The following is a 7,277-nucleotide window of genomic DNA, read 5'->3' on the forward strand; positions in this document are numbered from 1 at the left end:
GAAGAATCCCATGGGTAAGGACCCTAGAAGGAAAGGGGGGTCCAAGACAGCTGGTCAATATTCAAGCATCACTTCCTCCAAGCTCAAGATCGGTGCATCCCTATGAGGAAGAAGGCAAGCAAAGGGGGCAGGAGACCTGCATGGATGAGCAGGGAGCTCCTGGCAAAGCTCAGACAGAAGAAAGAATTCTACAGCATGTGGAAAAAGGGACAGACTACTTGGGAGGAATATGGGGGCCCTGTCAGAGTATGCAGGGATGTGAGAAGGAAGGCCAACGCCCATTTGGAATTAGATCTGGCAAGGAATATCAAGGACGATAAGAAGGGCTTTTTCAAATACATCAGTAGAGAATGGAAGACTGGGGAAAATGTCAGCCTGCTGCTGAATGGGGCGAGTGCCCTGGTGACAAAGGATACGGAGAAGGCAGAGTTGCTGAATGCCTTTTTTGCTTCAGTATTTACTGCTAAGATCAGCCCTCAGGAATCTCAGACCCTGGAGACGAGAGAGGAAATCCGGAGAAAGGAGGACTTTCCCTTGGTCTAAGGGGGTCGGGTCAGAGATCATCTAAGCAAACTCGACATCTACAAAGCCACGAGCCCCGACGGAATGCACCCACAGGTGCTGAAGGAGCTGGCTGATGTTACTGTTACGCTACTCTCCATAACCTTTGAAAGGTCGTGAAGAACAGGAGAGGTGCCTGAGGACTGGAAGAAAGCCCGTGTTATCCCAGTCTTCAAAAAGGGCAAGAAAGAGGACCCAGGCAACTACAGGCCAGTCAGCCTCACCTTCATCCCTGGAAAGCTGATGGAGAATCTCGTCCTGGAGGTCATCTCCAACCATGTGGAGGATAAGAGGTGATCAGGAGTAGTCACCATGGATTCACCAAGGAGAAATCATGCATAACCAATCTGATAGCCTTCTATGATGAGATGACTAGCTGGGTAGATGAGGGGAGAGTGGTGGATGTGGTCTACCCTGACTTCAGCAAGGCTTTTGACACTGTTTCCCATAACATCCTCATAGATAAGCTCAGGAAGTGCAGCCTAGATGAACAGTGAGGTGGATTGATAATTGGCTGGATGGCAGAGCTCAGAGGGTTGTGCTCAGTGGTGCGGAGTCTAGTTGGAGGCCTGTAGCTACCAGTGTCACCCAGGGGTCAGTAATGGGTCCAGTGTTGTCCAACTTATTCATGAACGACCTGGATGAGGGAACGGAGTGCGCCCTCAGCAAGTTTGCTGATGACACTAAGCTGGGAGGAGTGGCTGATACCCCAGAGGCTGTGCTGCCATTCAGAGGGACCTGGACAGGCTGTAGAGATGGGCTGGGAGGAACCTCATTGTCCTGGTTTCAGTTAGGACAGAGTTAATTTTCCTCCTAGTAGCTGGCAGGGTGCTATGGTTTGGATTAGGATGAGAAGAGTGCTGATAACATGCTGATGTTTTAATTGTTGTAGAGCAGTGCTTACACCAAGCCAAGGACTTTTTCAGCTTCTTGCTCTGTCCTGCCAGCGAGCAGGCTAAGGGTGCAGCAGGAGCTGGGAGGGGCCAGACCCAGGACAGCTGACCCAAACTGGCCAAAGGGGTATTCCATACCATCTGACGTCATGCTAAACAATATATAGGGGTGGCTAGCTGGGGTGGGGGGCCATCTGCTCGGGGATATGCTAGGCATCGGTCAACGGGTGGTGAGCAATTGCATTGTGCATCACTTGTTTCGTACACATTATTATTAGTAATACTATTATTATTGTTATTATTATTGTTATTGTTATTATTATTTTCCTGTCTTAATAAACTGTCTTTATCTCAACTCACAGGCTTCACTTTCCCATTTCTCTCCCCCATCCCAGAGAGGGAGGGGGGAGGGTGAGCGAACGGCTGTGTGGTGTTTAGCTGCCGGCCGGGTTAAACCACAACAGTCCTTTTGGTGCCCAACGTGGGGCACGAAGGGTTGAGATAACGACAAATTTGACCAGAGTGTGTTAAACTAAAATTGGTATAAGTATTGGACCTGCTTAATAGTTGCTAGTCACAATGTTGATTGCCTTAATCTCAAGTCTGCTGTGTCTGTTTTCCAAATTGAGTTTTATAGCACATTACTTTCTGTATGTGCTCCCTGTCGCGCTGTTTATCCTTTCCGGGCCCTGGTTTAAGATTGTTATGGTACTGTGCAGTGTAACAATGGCTTATGAAATGATGAGATTTCTGGTCATGATTCTAACCTGGTATTTGTACTCAGCACTGTTGTCGACTCTGTACTTTGGAAACTATATCTTGGAAACTATTAGCAATTACACCTATTGCTTTTTGTCGTCAGGGATCCAATCTGTGGAGGGGACAGGGGAAGACATTTTTTCCTACCTGTTCACTCTCCCTTTCTCCTTCACCACCCTCTTATCCCCCGAGCTAGTTACGGTAGCTCTCCAAGATGTTGAATATCCTTGGGATACTCAGACCAGCATGTTCTTGTTGTTATGTCTCCTGAATGCGCTTCAGGTTTTGTTTAAGGTTAAACAACTACTTAGGAATCTCATCCGAAGATCTGTCTTGAGGCGGGATAGTTGCGAGTGGTAGGGAGTGTGGGAGGATGTGGGCAGGTTTCTAGAGCAGTAGGCACCTCCAGTGTTTTGGACATTCACCCCTGAACAACTGCAAAATCCTAAAAAACTGGTAGAATGCTTGAAAAAAAGGTGTCATGACTCTGGCAGTTCCAAAGTGACACAAATCACTGTAGCGTGCTCGGGTCTGGCTTGTGCCTGTTGAGCTGCGATTGATGCTACTATCAACTTAGTGACAGACCCTGCAGCCGCTCCAGCTCCTGCAGCCACTCCAGTTCCAGCTCCCGCAGCTGCTCCAGCTCCTGCAGCTGTTCCAGTTCCAACTCCCGCAGCCACTCCAGCCCCTGCAGCCACTCCATCTCCCGCAGCCGCTCCCACTCCTGTGGCTGGGTCAGAGAAACGAGCTGTAGCAGTGCAAGTTGCCCCTGCAGAGGGTATTCCAACCCCTGTGGCAGACCCTGTGGCTGGGTCAGAGAAATGAGCTGTAGCAGTGTAAGTTGCCCCTGTAGACAAGGTGAAAAAATGGTATAGCAACTCAGGTCGTTTAGAACGCAGACAGTCTTCTGCTAGGTCTAGGTATAGAGAAGACGAGGCTGGGCCATCAAAGGTGCAGGAGGATGAAGATGAAGATGAGGATGTCGAAAAATCAACAGTAACTACCCGAACCCTATACCAGTGTGAGCTACGAGATGTGCGAAAAGGTTTTGGTCGCTGCATAGGTGAGCAGCTTGTCACCTGGCTGCTCCAGTGCTGGGACGCTGGAGCCAATTGTGTGGAATTAGAGGGCAGGCTGGGATCCCTTGCCAGAGACGCAGGCATTGACAAAGCAATTGGAGATGGAGCACGATCTCACAGCCTCTGGAGGCGTCTCCTGTCAGCTGTGAAGGAAAGGTATCCCTTCAAGGAAGAACTTGTATGTCTACCAGGCAAGTGGACCACCATGGAGAAGGGAATTCAGTACCTGAGGGAATTAGCTGTACGGGAGGTAATTTATAAGGATTATTTTTGAGGGATATCAGGGAGTGCGAGCGGGAGATAGACTGGTGGAGTGACTCCCTGCAGGACCGGAGGGAGAGGGACCAGGGTGAGATGCCCCAAAGGGGGGTGGACCCCCTGCCCTGTTGCCATTGGGCAGAGGGAGGGGACCTCCGAGTTGAGGAGGAATGGAGACAGGTCCCTTCTCGACCTCGCAGGAGATGCCCTCCCCTTCCGGCGCTGCCTTCCCAGGTGCCCTTGAACAATAGGTTTGAGGCCCTGGAGCTTGAGAGACCGGTGGGTGAGGATGAGGTAGGAAGCCTACCCAGGAGGATGCCTGAGGTGAGGAAGTTGGCTCCACGCCTCAGGACTGCCTCCACCAAGAAAGAGAGAAGGGTGATTGTTGTGGGCGACTCCCTCCTCAGGGGAACGGAGGGCCCTATTTGTCGGCCTGACCCCACGCATAGGGAAGTCTGCTGCCTCCCTGGGGCCAGGGTCAGAGACGTTACCAGGAAGCTTCCAAACCTGGTTCGCCCCTCTGACTATTACCCGCTTTTGATAGTCCAGGCTGGCAGTGATGATCTTGAAAAGAGAAGCCTGAAGGCTATCAAACAGGACTATAGGGGGCTGGGACGATTGGTGGAGGGAGCGGGAGTGCAGGTGGTGTTTTCATCTATCCCTACGGGGGAAGGGAGAGGCACGGAGAGGACATGGAAAGCTCACGTGGTTAATAGGTGGCTCAGAGGCTGGTGCCAGCACAGAAATTTTGTTTTTTTTCACCATGGGGAGCTTTACTCGGCACCTGGCCTGATGGCCCCAGACGGGTCCCTATCTCCAAGGGGAAAACGGATCCTAGGCCAGGAGCTGGCGGGGCTCATAGAGAGAGCTTTAAACTAGGCAAGAAGGGGGATGGGGCTCAAAGAAGGCTTGTTGGAGCCGTGCCGGGGGAAACAATGGCTAGGCTGGGGAAGAAGGCGATGGCCCAGCTGAAGTGCATCTACACTAATGCACGCAGCATGGGTAACAAACAGGAGGAGCTGGAAGCCATCGTGCAGCAGGAGGGCTACGACTTGGTTGCCATCACGGAGACGTGGTGGGACCGCTCCCACGACTGGAGTGCTGCAATGCCTGGCTATCGGCTCTTCAGGAGGGACAGGCAGCACAGAAGGGGTGGTGGCGTGGCTCTCTACATTAGAGAATCTTTTGATGTTGTGGAACTCCAGGCTGGGAATGATGAGGTTGAATCCCTGTGGGTTAGGATCCGCGGGAAGGCCGGCAAGGCTAGCGTCCTGGTGGGGGTCTGTTATAGACCGCCGAACCAGGATGAGGAGACGGATGAGGAGTGACGGATCTCTTCACAAACAGAGAAGGACTGGTGGGAGATGTGGTGGTCGGAAACCATCTTGGACAGAGTGACCACGAAATGGTGGAGTTCTCTATTGTTGGCGAGGCCAGGAAGGGGACCAGTAAAACTGCTGTATTGGACTTCTGGAGGGCTGACTTTGAGCTGCTCAGGACGCTGGTTGGCCGAGTCCCTTGGGAGGCGGTTCTGAAGGGCAGAGGAGTCCAGGAAGGCTGGGCGCTCCTCAAGAAGGAAATCTTAACGGCACAGGAGCAGTCCGTCCCCACGTGCCCAAAGACGAGCCGGCGTGGAAGAAGACCGGCCTGGCTCAACAGAGAGTTGCGGCTTATGCTTAGCAGGAAAAAGAGGGTTTATAATCTTTGGAAAAAAGGGCAGGCCACTGAGGAGGACTACAAGGATGTAGCGAGGCTGTGCAGGGAGAAAATTAGAAAGGCCAAAGCTCATCTGGAGCTCAACCTGGCTACTGCCATTAAAGACAACAAAAAATCCTTTTACAAATATATCAATGCGAAACGGAGGACTAAGGAGAATCTCCATCCTTTACTGGATGCGAGGGGAAACCTGGTTACTAAGGATGAGGAAAAGGCTGAGGTGCTTAATGCCGCCTTTGCCTCAGTCTTTAGCGGCAATACCGGTTGTTCTCTGGACACCCAGTGCCCTGAACTGGCGGAAGGGGATGGGGAGCAGGATGTGGCCTTCGCTATTCATGAGGAAATGGTTGGCGACCTGCTAAGGAGCTTGGATGTGCGCAAGTCGATGGGGCCCGATGGGATGCACCCGAGGGTACTGAAAGAACTGGCAGAGGAGCTGGCCGAGCCGCTTTCCATCATTTATCGGCAGTCCTGGCTATCGGGGGAGGTCCCAGTTGACTGGCGGCTAGCCAATGTGACACCCATCTATAAGAAGGGCCGGAGGGCAGACCCGGGGAACTATAGGCCTGTCAGTTTGACCTCAGTGCCAGGAAAGCTCATGGAGCAGATTATCTTGAGGGTCATCACGCGGCACTTGCAGGGCAAGCAGGCGATCAGGCCCAGTCAGCATGGGTTTACGAAAGGCAGGTCCTGCTTGACGAACCTGATCTCCTTCTATGACAAAGTGACGCGCTTGGTGGATGAGGGAAGGGCTGTGGATGTGGTTTACCTTGACCTCAGTAAGGCTTTTGACACCGTTCCCCACAACATTCTCCTCAAGAAACTGGCTGCGCGGGGCTTGGACTGGCGTACGCTTCGCTGGGTTAGAAACTGGCTGGATAGCCGGGCCCAGAGAGTTGTGGTGAATGGAGTCAAATCTGGTTGGAGGCTGGTCACAAGTGGTGTCCCCCAGGGCTCGGTACTGGGGCCGGTCCTCTTTAATATCTTTATCGATGATCTGGATGAGGGCGTCCAGTGCACCCTCAGTAAGTTTGCAGATAACACCAAGCTAAGTGCGTGTGTCGATCTGCTCGAGGGCAGGAAGGCTCTGCAGGAGGATCTGGATAGGCTGGAGCGATGGGCTGAGGTCAACTGTATGAAGTTCAACAAGGCCAAGTGCCGGGTCCTGCACCTGGGGCGCAACAACCCCAAGCAGAGTTACAGGCTGGGAGATGAGTGGTTGGAAAGCTGCCTGGCCGAGAAGGACCTGGGAGTATTGGTTGATAGTCGGCTGAATATGAGCCAGCAGTGTGCTCAGGTGGCCAAGAAGGCCAACAGCATCCTGGCCTGTATAAGAAGCAGTGTGGCCAGCAGGTCTAGGGAAGTGATTGTGCCCCTGTACTCGGCTCTGGTGAGGCCGCACCTCGAGTACTGTGTTCAGTTTTGGGCCCCTCGCTACAGGAAGGACATGGACGTGCTCGAGCGACTCCAGAGAAGGGCGACCAAGCTGGTGAGGGGTCTGGAGAACAAGTCTTACGAGGAGCGGCTGAGGGAGCTGGGCTTGTTCAGCCTGGAGAAGAGGAGGCTCAGGGGCGACCTTATCGCTCTCTACAGTTACCTTAAAGGAGGCTGTAGTGAGGTGGGGATTGGTCTGTTCTCCCACGTGCCTGGTGACAGGACGAGGGGGAATGGGCGAAAGTTGCGACAGGGGAGTTTTAGGTTGGATGTTAGGAAGTACTTCTTTACCGAAAGGGTTATTAAGCATTGGAACGGGCTGCCCAGGGAGGTGGTGGAGTCACCATCCCTGGAGGTCTTTAAAAGACGTTTAGATGTAGAGCTTAGCGATATGGTTTAGTGGAGTGCTTAGTGTTAGGTCGGAGGTTGGACTCGATGATCTTGAGGTCTCTTCTAACCTAGAAATCTGTGTCTGTGTCTGTGTCTGACCTAGACGACGCACAAATATCCACAGATCCAGATGAAGTCCAGTGTACACGTCCCATGTGGTGGAAGTTTGTACGGAGTGCACCATCAC

The sequence above is a fragment of the Cygnus olor genome, chromosome 22, assembly GCF_009769625.2.
Source record: "Cygnus olor isolate bCygOlo1 chromosome 22, bCygOlo1.pri.v2, whole genome shotgun sequence".
Classification (NCBI taxonomy): domain Eukaryota; kingdom Metazoa; phylum Chordata; class Aves; order Anseriformes; family Anatidae; genus Cygnus; species Cygnus olor.